Below are 13,467 nucleotides of genomic sequence, written 5' to 3'. Positions count from 1 at the left end.
GTGAGATAAATTCAGAACAGAATGAATAAAATTCAGCGCAGAAGAGAAGCAGTGTGTCCTGTTCAGTGTCCATCATTCAGAGGAAGCTGGAAGGAGCTGAGTTTCCTCTGAGAGCTGCTGAGAGGAGAGTGTGTACATCACCTCTGTGTAAACCTCATCACCATCTACACACACACACACACACACACACACACCTTTACTCAATACCTGTCAACAAAAGCCACTGAGTTATTTGTCATTAAAATTCACTCTAATTCTAAATAAATAAAAAACATTGTTGAACATGTGTTTGTGTGAATTTTAATAAGAACATTTTCTGTATTTTTCTATTGTTTATATTCTATTGTCTACACATCAACTTCACAGTGTTTAGTTATATACAGTTTTCACAACTGCTCTTTATAGAAATTATGCTATTGTTAAAAAGAGAAAAAAACATTAAAACTAACATCATGTACCCAGTAAAGAGAGACTAGCAATAATTCAAGGAAAAAAACAAGCCAATAGAACAATAATAATGTAGAATATAAATCATTATTTAAAACACAAATCCTAGTTATCTACTGTGATAAAGTTTATGAATGTTTGTGTCTGATCATAATTACATTATGGTGCAAACAAAAAGCAGAGAAACGACAAAAGAAGACAACAGACATTTTAACAGCAGTTAAAATACTAAAGAAACTTCCTTTTTTGAAGAAGAAAGACTTTATCCGTCACATACAGTGTACCTACAGAGTACAGTACATCACAGTTCAGTGAAAGTCTTCTCTCCACATGTCCCACTCTCTTAAAAAGTTGGGCAGGGCACAGGGTCAGTCAGGATAGTGTCCAGGAGCACAGAGGGTTAAGGGCTGAACACAAGCAGCTTTAACCCCTGACCTTAATATCAGTAACCCTTGTGTTTCACCCCCAGAGAAACAACTGCCAGTGTCCTTTACTCAGTGGATGTGAGCTCGGTTTCAGTGTCTCTGATTTTTAAGTAATTTTGACTTTTCTACTTAGATTAGAAATAGATAAACGTACCCTCATCACCACGGGTCATGTCCATATTACATCTGTTGGAATAAAAATAATCCACAGAGTCACAACTTTCTAACCTCTCAGCCTTCTGCTTCTCTGGAACAGAAAAAGACGAAACATCTTCTGTGGTATCATAATTATCTACACCACCAGCTTCATGTAGAATGATTTAGTTAGTGACTTACTGATAAACCAGCAGAGACAGAAGCTCATCAGTCCAGCCAGTGAAACACAGACAGCGGTGGCTGACAGCATTAGGATGAACACTGATCCTGAAGAAAATCACAACAAAAACTCTATATTATATTATTTTTCCATCATTGCAGAAACAATATTTGTGTAAGTTAGATCACACTGATATTATTCTCAGTGAAATTATTGGTATAAAACTTTGGATTGTTACTCACGAGGTTTCTCTCCACTTGTGGTGTTTCCATTAGAAATCAGAACTGCAAAAAAGTTACAGAGAGAATTACAATATACACTAAAAGCAGATTATTATATTCTAATTAAAACTGGGAGCTGGAGAAACGAGCTAACCTGTAGTAGAGATGGAGATGGAGTCTGTAGCCGTAGTTGGAGATAACGACAAAACATATTTCTCTTAAAAAAAAAACAATCACATGGAAAGAAACTAAAAAAATATATTTGTTGTTCATATGTAGAAAGAGTTATATAATACAGTTCAAAATTGATCAATAATACACATTATAAAAAAATTCATTAAAAAATTACCTGAAGTAGTTTTCTCTTTAGTTGTGGATGATATTGAAGAGAAAACTTCAGAAGTCAAATCTGAAGTCAAATTTTAAAGGAGATTTGTTGGAGTTGTAAAATGTTTCTAGTTGGATTTTTTATTCCCAAAGTGAGAACTACTCACTACTTACTACTACTTACGAGTGTTTATGTGCTTTGTGGTGATCAGAGCAGTTGAAAAAACTGGAGAAGCTGGAAAGACATTTACAAAACATATAATAATAAAGAAAATGTATTACTTTCAACAACTAAAGAGTGATAGATGAAGGAATAAACTGACCTGTAAATATGGATGTTGGTGTCGTTACCAGTGTCGCATCTGATTGATATAAACAGTTCCATGTTCATTTACACACTGAATTTTTCACCAGTTCAAATGACTGAAGTAAAATGAACATCACAATTAAATGTAATGTGCATTAAAACTGAATTATTTACCTGAAGTGGATTTTTCAGTTGTGGGTGACTGTGTTGGAACAAAATCTAAAATACAAATGGATTAAAAATCGACTCAGATGTATAAAGCCTTTAAATATACATTAAATATTAAATGTAACTCACGTATCAGATTGTATTTATCACTCATTAGAGAGAGAGCAGTCGGGTCAGAGATCAGTGAATAATCACAGCTCACTTCACTGCTCTTTACTGACTGCAGACGATTAAACACATCATTTCTCTGTGCTGAAAAAATACAATGCAGCTTCCCAGATTTTCTCTTTTGAAAATGTGTCTTTAGATAAGGCTGAGGATTTTCTCCAGTGTAGAGATTACAGCTAAAATCAGCAGTTACTGACTCGGACTCTGGTATTTCACATAGAAATGTGAATTTATCAAGTTGATCATCAAAAATGATGTTTAGTATCGGTTTCTGATCTGAAGAAAAATAAATAGTTGAAAAAATTACAACAAATAATTTTACTTATTCAAAAAACTCACTAAAGGTACAGAATCAAACCAAATAAAAGCTGAGTCACATGATTAAATGTAACTTATGTATCAGAGAGTGTTTATCACTCATTAGAGATCAGTTTGTTATGGACTCTGTGTCTGTCTCTATCAGCACCTCATATAAGATCCTGTGTTCATTAGAATTTAAAGAAGTGTAACATAAAACACATTAAACTTCTGTCATGAGAAAGTGTAACAGAGATAAACAGCAGCAGATAAAATAAACTGAACTGACCTGCAGGAGATTTCTCAGTAGTGATGGACGTCTGTGTCGGTGTAGGAAAGAAACCTGATGAATAATAAATGTGAATAATTTCAAACACAATTCAGAATTATAAAAGCAGATGACTGAAGTAAAACTGACTTAATGTGCAATAAACCTGAATCACTGACCTGCAGTAGATATTTCAGTGATGGACATCTGTGTCAGTGCAGGAAAGAAAGCTGAAGAAATAAGACATGTAAATAGATTAAATTTGGTTTAAATGTAAAACACACATAAAAGCTGAGTCATGTGATTAAATGTAACTCACGTATCAGATTGTATTTATCACTCATTAGAGAGAGAGCAGTCGGGTCAGAGATCAGTGAATAATCACAGCTCACTTCACTGCTCTTTACTGACTGCAGACGATTAAACACATCATTTCTCTGTGCTGAAAAAATACAATGCAGCTTCCCAGATTTTTGTCTCTTCTTAGATCTTTGGTTTAGATAAGGCTGAGGATTTTCTCCAGTGTAGAGATTATAACTAAAATCAGCAGTTACTGACTCAGACTCTGGTATTTCACATACAAATCTGATTTCATCAGACTGATCATCATGACTGACACTTAGTCTTGGTTTCTGATCTGCAGAGGAATAAATAAAGGATATAAATAAATAACACTATAATGGATGTATAGAAATGAGGTAACAGCTATCACAGATATTCATGTTGTGGTAATAAATTCAAGTGTAAAAACATGATTGAAGCAGACAGTGAAGGAGATAAAATGTAGTGTAGAGCTTACACATCACTGTGACTGGAGCTGGGAGAGAGTGAGGAGAAGGAGCTTTAATTCCTGATGTATCAGTGTAGTAACAAATAATATGAAGTGTTCCAGGAGAGCTGCGTCCTGTCCACATGATCAATTCAGAAGCAGTGACTGAGAGCTGACATGATGGAGAGAGTTTTAGATTTGTCTTTTGTTTCTCTGGGTAGAAAAAACACTGAGACACTTTAACATGGTGTGGAACATCACAGAGAAGAAGCACTGATCCTCTCACTGTGATAACTTCAGGAGACACCAGCAGCCGGGGCTGAGGAATATCTACACACACACACACACACACACACACACACACACACACTGTAGTTAATACACACTGTATGCTATATTAAACTGGAACTTTTGAAACAAGAGGAACACAAGTATAAAGAAATGCACATTGTAAAAAATGATCAAGTGAAAATCTTGAATAAATTTTAATGTATTCATTATTTCTAATTATAAGATTACAAGAAAACAAATATTTGATTATTAAACCTCTTTTTGGGTTGTTTTGTTCTCTTGTATGATAATTTTGCTTCTTTTTCGATTAGTTTCAAATCACAATCATTAGTAAATATTGAAATGACAATCCAGCTTTTTTACAGCTGGATTATTTTGCTAAATGAGCTTCATCATGTGTGTAATCAGACCAAGGTTTTGTAATAAAGGTAATATCAGAGAAAAATAACTTTTAAAAAACTCCACTCACATTGCAGGTGACCGTCCTGAATCAGATGGAGGAAGAGGAGAAGGATGAGCAGCACCATTTCACCTTTACTGGATGAAGCTAAAGCCCTGAGATTCATATCATAAAATCTGGAAACAGATCATTTAAGATCAGAAGAAAAACCCAAACCTGTCCAGCTGAAAACTCCACAGCTTCTCCATGCACAGCTGCAGTAAAGCTACATGTAATATCTCTATAAATATGAATGAATATGTTTCTGAAATGAACACAAACCTTCAGAAAGAGAACATTAGGAGGACGGACTGAAGCGTTTTTCATACAGAGTGAGAGCACAGACGAGACACCAGCTCACAGGAAAACCACGACTTATCAGAAAAACACATTTATAAATATCCACCACCATCACCACAATAACAATAGTTGAGCGAGAACAAAACGCTTGGTATTTTTTACAGGCCAGTACAGAAAGCTCAGGACATTTTTCACCAAAGTTTTTTATGACTTTATAGATGAACAAATCTACAAAATCACATGTAAAATCATTCATTTCTACAGTTTTACTGTTACAAAGTGCTGACACTGGAGACTCCTTCAACAAGTCATGAATTAATGTCTTGTAACACAAAATATCTAAACCTAATTTAAATGAATGAATAAATAAATAAATTAACAGTGAAAGGCAAAAGCCAAAGTATTAATATCAGGTAAACTCAGTTCCCCAGAACACACTGCGGTCTACAGACATGGCCTCCACAGACCACACCTCCCATAGCACACACACCTTGTCACATCTCCAGACTTCTAACCATGCACAATCATACACACCTCTCACTAATCACCACTTCACTGGATATTTACACCCTGACTTTGATTAATGTTTTAAATTTCTCTGCCTGCCTTCCGTTTAAGACACTTAGCTTCAGTTCCATCCGTCTCAGTCTTCTCTCACATGATGCTTATATACAGCATTAGAGACTCATGCAGAACATCACACAGTGTAAAGTAGGAGCAGAAATAATAATAAATTCTAATGGAGGAAGTTTCAGACAAAGCAAGGACAATGAGACTAATAAAATAAAATACTCTACAATGAAAGAAATCCAAAAGAATAAATGAAATAACTCCAAAATGAATAATAAAATGAATATAAATGAAATAAATCCAAAAGAATAAATGAAATAATGAAATATATAATAAATGAAATAACTAAAACAGTTTTTCATCATGAGTGTCGTATAACAACAATCACTCTTTAACTATTTTTATTATCTGTGATATTTAAGGAACATCTGCGAAACATACACTAAATGCCCCCTTAAGAGTGTAAACGCTTGAATTGAACATTTTCCTGTTTAAATGACACACAGTATGTATTATAGACACCTGGGCGCTCAGTGAAGCCTCTCCTGCCCTCTAGTGGAGAAATCACGGTACTGCAGAGAAGTTCTATTTCTAAGTTCTAAATATCTAAGTTTATTTTTTATCGAGCCCGGAGCTGTACATGTTTGTTTAGATAGCAGCGGCATCACTATGAAGGATTTGTGAGGCTTAAACTCTTGCGAATGTTATTTGTGTTAATATTATCTTGGTCTCTTACAGGAGTGTGCGCCATTACCAAAACACGAGTCTAATAGCTGCAGGTAAACTCAGGATGTATGTAAAGCAGACGGATTTTAACTCACTTCACGCTCCACATTACAGCAGCAGCAGCAAAATAGTTTGTGTTTGCAGTAAGAAATAATCAAGAGTAATAAAATAAACGTATTCAGTAAGTTTATACAGAGTAGTATAAGTAAATTTAACTGTAAACTTTAGTCACAATACAGTCTGCAAATCCACTTCCTGTACACAGGAACATTACTTATTCATTTTTCTACTTATTCAGTTGAAAATGCACAAAAATAATTCTTTCATATGCATGTGGCTCATTTGCATATTTTAACAGATAAAAAAAAAAAGAAATAAATTTGTTAATGTACTATAAATTCCATAAGTGTATAAACAAAAATATTTTAGGGTTAAATACATTGTTTGTGTGGTTATTATTTGGATAATATTTTATTTCACTTTTACTGTGACCCACGTAGTAAAGTCCACAACACATCGTCACTGCAGACCTCCAGTCTCAGCTCATGGGGAGGTGTAACAGTAACATCAGAATGAAACTAACACCTATCACTTATTTTAACCACTAGGTGGAGACAACACTCTGCATTCACTTTTTCAGTGGACAAGGCAAGTCTGTGGGCGTTTTTTTTTAATATATATATATATTACAAGCAAATGTTAAGTGTAAATGCAGAAGTTGAAACCATGACCTACGTTTGGGAAATCAGACCATGCTGTCATCTTCCTCATGCCTAGATATAAACAAAGGCTAAATCAGGAAGACCCGGTTCAGCGTGAGGTCACATGTTGGACGGACCAGTGGCTGCTCTACAAGGTGCTCTGGATGACGCAGACTGGGACATGTGTAGGCACAGCTCTGATGACAAGCGCTTGTGGGATAGTGATATAGTTCGCAAAACTTTCATCAGAACGTTTCCCAGTCAGAAGCTGTGGGTGGATAAATCCGTCAACGAATATAAAGCTGCATCCTACACGCGCGCAGAGTGGTGAAGGAGGCAAAGTGGCGCTACGGAAAGAAACTAGAGTCACAATTCATTAAAGTGGCTCTAGGAGTCTGTGGCAGGGACTAGGAACAATAACAGACTACAGAACAAACGGTCCACCATTGTTCCTGTACCCAAGAAACCCCAGGCCACCTGCCTCAACAACCACCGTCCAGTAGCCCTGACCTCAGAAGTGATAAAGTGCTTCAAAAGACTAATCAGAGACTTCTTCCCTACCTGACACCCTGGAAACGCTGCAGACCGGCCCAACCGATCTACTGAGGACGCCATCGCACACCTTCATCACACAGCCCTGAGCCACCTGGACAGCAGAAAGGGGAATACTGCAATACTGCGGTGGTTGTCTCCAACAATGACGAGATGGCCTACCTAGAGGAGATTAAAAACCTGGAGACATGGTGCCAGGACAACAATCTCCTCCTGAACGTCAGCAGGACTAAGGAGCTATAGTGGTCTTCTGCACAAAGCAGGAGAGGAATTACCAGCCCCCCACTATAAATGGGACCCCAGTGGAGAGAGTGGACAGTTTCTGGTTCCTAGGTGTTCACATCACGCAGGACCTGTCATGGTCCTGTCACGGCAACACTCTGGTGAAGAAGGTCCAGCGGCGTCTTTACATTCTTAGATGCCTGAAGGACTTGCCCTCAAACTGCCCTCAAAGGTGCTAAAGACATTCTACACCTCCACCATTGAGAGCATCCTGACGGGAAGCATTGCAGCCTGGTTTGGAAACAGCACCAAGCAGCACAGGCATGCTCTCCAGAGGGTGGTGCGATCAGCTGAGCGTACCATCCGCACTGAGCTTCCTGACATGGAGACTAAATAGAGCAAGGACCAAGGCCAAGAAGATAATGAAGCCATCCCAACAGTGGACTCTTCTCTATGTGGCGGTCAGGGAAACATTTCTGCTCCTTGAAGGAAAACACAGAGAGAATAAGGAGGAGCTTCTTCCGCAGGCCATTCAGGCCCCTAACCAGAACACCTAGTACCTGGACTTTCTGGACTTTTTTTCTCTGGACTTCCTCATACATGCCATTGTACCTCAGCTGACTGTCGCACACACAATAACTGCATTACTCTGCACAAGTCACACTCACTGAGCATCTTTTTATGTGCATACTGCACTGTCACTTACCCCTGACATTCCTGTTATAGCTGAATATTTATACTTGCCTTTTTATATCTATGCATTTATCTTAATATTTTCATGTCTACACACTTTAAATTTACTCTATTCTTCTTTCTTCAAAACAAAGGACAAATGTTTTTCCTTTTCACAAGTAGTATAGATATAATTATAGTATAGATATAATTACAGTTTTGTCATTCTGTTTTAGAACGTTATTCCGCTCTCAGTTTTATAAGGTTCATAAAGGAAACTGAAATGTCATAATGACACATAGGGTGACATGATGTGATTGTGTAGAGTGAGCGTTTTTCTTTCTTTTTTTATAGTATCTAACTTTTTTTTGCCAAAAAAAAAAACAAACTAGTGAAAAACACAGTTATGAATTTTTATTTATACAAAATTTAAGAGAAGACATTTTATGGATGCAAAAAATCGGTCCACTTCCTAAAACAACTTAACTGAAGAAACGTAGAGAAGCCATCGAGCAGTTGTAAAGCCATCAGCCAACAAGCCAGCAGTTCAGTGACTGCATTATTCAGCCAGCAGAAGTCAATTTAATTCAAATCCAAAAGCAAGCTATTACATTAAACCATAAAAGAAATCAGAATAATCCTGTGCATAAAGATTTACATTCTGTAGGGTGTCATATGCATCAGCGTTTCTGCACCACGCTGTACACTCTCTCCTCGTCTCTGATGTTCAGTTGAATGTCGGGCATGGAGCTATACGTTCGATTCACATCAGACTGTCGAAACAAAACCATGAAATGACAACCATCAGCTTTTTTATTGCTTACTCTCCATGTACAACGATGCTTTAGTGTCTAGCTCTAAACAGATTGTTTTATGCCTGATATTCACCACTGTTTTCTGAGAATCTGCTATTGTGTCTCCAGTGCAGTCTGAAAATTCACATAGTGTGTCAAGTTAAAGATGTTGTGACATTCAGATTCTAAAACATTTTGACTTCAACATTTTTCAAACTGAAGTGAAGGAAAAAAAAGTTTTCAACAATAAAAAGAATTAAATACAATTAAACAATCAGCTAGAAAAATAACAGCTAGTGTTTATCAATTAACACCTGAGTACTGAATGCTCCTGCTGCCTGTTTCACCTGCATTTGCTTAGAGGTTTTAAACATTTTTATTCCTCTCTACTCTTAGTAATGGTTTGACTCTTTCCTTGAGCCTTTCTGCAAACCTCTGCCTCTCTTTAGGACTATATCCAGTTTCTGAGCTCCACTTTGTTCTTCGTTGACAGTTTTGTTTGCCCTGCACTGTTCACATTACCTCACTGACTACACAATCACTTGTTAAATGGTTCGATGGAAACGGGTTGGTTTATGTCCTCCCATCACCACAGTCACATGTCTTGAAAATGTGAGAAGAAAGAAATATACTTTAATGTGAACCACTGGATTATCTAGAGCATGTAATTCATCATTTCTCCAGCTGAGGGCATACTGAATTACTCCAGATGCTGTTCTAAGTGTAACTGAGAGTGAACTACACCAGGTTACGTATGGTTACTGTAATCCCTAGAGGTGAAGCTACACAGCGCACCTCAAAGGCCTAGGAGATAGCTACCACTACCCAGCACAAGGTGATGCTTGGAGAGGCTATCAAAGCAGACGAAAAATAGCAATAGGCATAAGTCCCAAGAACCTGAACTAGGCACAGCAGGTGCAGTCTCTCCTGCTCCACCAATTCGTGGGGCAGAAGGCAGAAGGCCTGCAGAAAGGCCAGATGTCCATTTTATAGCAGAGCCATTTCCAGGGACAGAAACTACATTGGTTCAAAGGGGGCTTGGAGAAGCCAGACCAGATGTTCTAAATATATATACACACATACAAACTTTTGACTGGTAGTGTACTTTATTCATTTTAAGCATGGACATCACATCTCCTGAAAAAAAAAAGAAACACTATAGCCTGAGTGGATGTTTGCTTAGTTAACTTGTCTTTTAAGGCTTATAGAATTTTTAGCAGCTTGGTAAGAAAGTGATAAACACACAGATACACACGATGTTAGATGTTAGATAAAATTTTCAGATAAAAACAGGATGTAATAAAAAGAATACATTTCTAACCTTTCAGACTTCTGCTTCCCTAAAAAGTAAAAACTCTTTGGTCATGCCATAATTATCTACACAGTCAGTTGAAGTTTTTGCATTAAGATAAAATAAAGACTTACTGATGCACACGAAGAGACAGGCGCAGGCAAGTAAAACACAGACCCCGGTGACTAACAGTGCTGTAGACAGCCATCCTGAATTAAATCACAGGTGAAAATGAAAACAGCCTCTGCTAATATTTGACAGAATATTCTAGAATTCAATCATTAATGGTTCCTGACTGTTAGACGAGGCTCTTAATAGTTAAAATCTGAGTGACAGGATGGTGTGATAAAGTGCAGTTAATGTTACAATGCAACATGCCCTATGTGTTTAATTCCTCTAATACCAGAGCAACTTGCCAAAATTTCATCAGTGAATGAGAGCTAGTGCTTTATTTTCCACGTCCAAGCTGGCAGAATCTCTTTTGGTTCCTTTCACATCAGTCAGATTTTCTAGGTGTTTTAAAGAGTTTTCTTGTTCTTTGATGCAGCATTTTTAGTCGTAGGAACATAAACAATAATAGGTCCAGTAATAGAGTTTTTGTTTTAATCTTGATCAATATGTGAGAATTGTTTGAGGAATTTTATAAGGCCAAACATTTCTACACATCTTTCTGAACATTATCATAGAGCAAGGCCTCAAAAAAAAGTCTGAAGTGGGAAGATGATGATGGTTTTCTTGGTTTAAAGGAATGTTTCAGAAAATGTAGATATCAGGAAAATACAGGTGAAACAAATAAATCCAGTGCAGGTTCTTTGATGTAATATTAACAATTTCTTATAATATTGCACTTTTAGGAAGATCCTACTGTTTGGTAAAAAAAAAATATTATTGCATTACACCTATTACAGCCTCACGAGCCATCTCTGGAATTCTAACCACTTCCGGTTCAAGCATTCACTTCTGGGTTCAAGAACTTTTACACAGACTTTTACAGGAAAGTATTGATCAGAGTTTGTGCTATCATACCAAGCTGTTCAATGTCTACCTGTCTTTATTGTGCTCTGACTTTGTTTGTTTCTTGGTTTACCTATTTTGGTTTGCATTTCTGTTTGCTTCTGCCAGTATTGGATTATTGTGCCTGTTTTCCTGGACTCTGATTTCTGCCTGTTGCTCTTTAATTGTTTATCGTGTTGTTTTCTTGTTAAGAAGCCCAAGCTCTCCTGATTCAGCACAAAACAAAATTCTTTGCCAATGTTGAACATATACACCACCAGTAGGGCATTATGGATACATACTGATGCTGTACGGACTAACCAATGCTTAAGCAGCATTTCAATCCTTTGTTAATGAGATCTTCAGACACCTCCTCAATGTGTACATGATAGTCTATATTGACAATATCCTAATCTACTCGCCAACTTTAGAGACCCATGTGACCCAGGTGCACACTGTGTTGCTTAGGCTGAAACAATATGAACTCTGTGCAAAGGCTAAAAATTTGACTTTCACCATACCACTATTTCCTTCCTGGCATATGTCATTAATCAACACAGAGTGGAAATAGACTCTGTCAAATTGAGAGCAGTGACTGAGTGGCCGTTTTCCCCAGTGTGAAAGAAATGCAATGGTTCCTCGGCTTTGCAAACTTTTACCACCAGTTTATAAGAAACTACTGTACTGTGGCAGCCTCTCTTAAAGCCATTACTTTGTGGAAAGCCCAAGAAACACAAGCTGCAGATTTACCATGGCCCCCAGCATCCCCTTCATTGTTGAGGTTGATTCCTCCAGTTGTGGTATAGGAGTGGTCCTCTCACAATGACATGGCAACCCCAGCAAACTCTTCTGCCCCTTCTCTCTCAAACTAACCTGTGCTGAAGCTAATTATGATGTGGTTAATTGTGAGTTTGAGTATCGGGTAGGGGAAGGATGTTTCTGTGCAGCTATTGCGACTATGCCAGGGGGCCAACACTGCCACTGACTACACTGTCGAATTCTGTATGTTAGCTGCCCAAAACAGATGAAATGTTACTGGCCTAAGAGATATCTATAGGGAGGGACTGAACCCAATGTTGCAGGTGGAGATGGCATACGGTTTACTGTTACACATGCATATGAGTCATGCTGAACTAACCCATAATGTCTCAGCCCTAGTAAACTCTGGGTCTCTCATCCATCGCCAGCTGGTTGAGGAACTCCATCTCCCCACCGCACCCATTCCCTTCATTATGGTGGTTGACGCCTCCAGTTGTGGTATAGAAGTGGTCCTCTCACAACGACATGGCAACCCCAGCAAATTCTACCCCAGTGCCTCTGAAGCTAATTATGATGTGGGAAATCATGAGTTACTGTCCATCAAGACCAACCTTGAGGATTGGCAACACTGGTTGGAGGGAGATAAGTGTTCCAGGTTATAACCAACCACAAGAACCTTGAGTACATTAAGAACACAAAGAGACTGAATCTATGCCAGGCCCGATGGACATTATTCTTTACCTGGTCTCACTTTACCAAAAACAGCAAAGCAGATGCCCTATCACATCATCATGACCCCATTCAAGCCCTACCTACCACTGAACAAATGAGAACCAGCCTACCTGTTCCTGGAAATCCTGGACACCCGGAGTTGACACCATTATCTGGTTGATTAAGAGGTGTACAAGGAAAAGCAAAGATCCTGGGTCCCTGCACACAACATCCTGGACCCCTGGTGTTTGGAAGGGGGCGGGGTTCTGTCACTGTCTCACTAGCTGCCTATCCTCTCTGCAATTCGAACCACTTCCAGTTCACATGTTCACTTCCGTGTTCAAAGACTTTTATGCAGATGCCACCATTGCGACCACGAAAAATATTAAGCATTGTTTGCATTATCATTCCAAGATGTTTGTCTTCCTGTCTTTATTGTGCTCTGACATTGTTTCTGATTCTTGGTTAATACGTTTTGTATTTCTGTTTGTGTCACTCGCTGTTTGATTTTGCTGGTATTGGATTATTGTGCCTGCTTTTCTGGACTCTGATTCCTGCATGTCACTCTTGGATTGTTTGTTGTGTTGTGGTTTTTGTATTAAAAGCCTCACAGATGTATTCAGCTGCCTATTCTCCTGATTTGGTACAACAACACCAATACAAACAGCCAAAATGAAATATATGACTGACCTGCAGGAGATTTCTCAGTAGTGATGGACGGCTGTATCAGTGT

At 38.0% G+C, this 13,467-nt stretch overlaps 1 long non-coding RNA gene across 1 annotated transcript; it reads right to left on the bottom strand.

The window, feature by feature from the left end:
* Positions 1 to 1,758: 1,758 nt before the first annotated feature.
* Positions 1,759 to 3,016, bottom strand: LOC131342185 (uncharacterized). The gene is made up of 5 exons (XR_009202985.1): positions 2,341 to 3,016; positions 2,218 to 2,262; positions 2,060 to 2,098; positions 1,921 to 1,971; positions 1,759 to 1,818 (listed from the first exon to the last, which is right to left on the bottom strand). It is a non-coding gene; the product is annotated as an uncharacterized LOC131342185 (long non-coding RNA).
* Between the last annotated feature and the right edge of the window lie 10,451 nt (positions 3,017 to 13,467).

Source organism: Hemibagrus wyckioides, linkage group LG21, assembly GCF_019097595.1.
Source record: "Hemibagrus wyckioides isolate EC202008001 linkage group LG21, SWU_Hwy_1.0, whole genome shotgun sequence".
Classification (NCBI taxonomy): Eukaryota; Metazoa; Chordata; class Actinopteri; order Siluriformes; family Bagridae; genus Hemibagrus; species Hemibagrus wyckioides.
The sequence above is the reverse complement of the archived record's forward strand: the minus strand, read 5'-3'. Positions and strand labels throughout refer to the sequence as shown.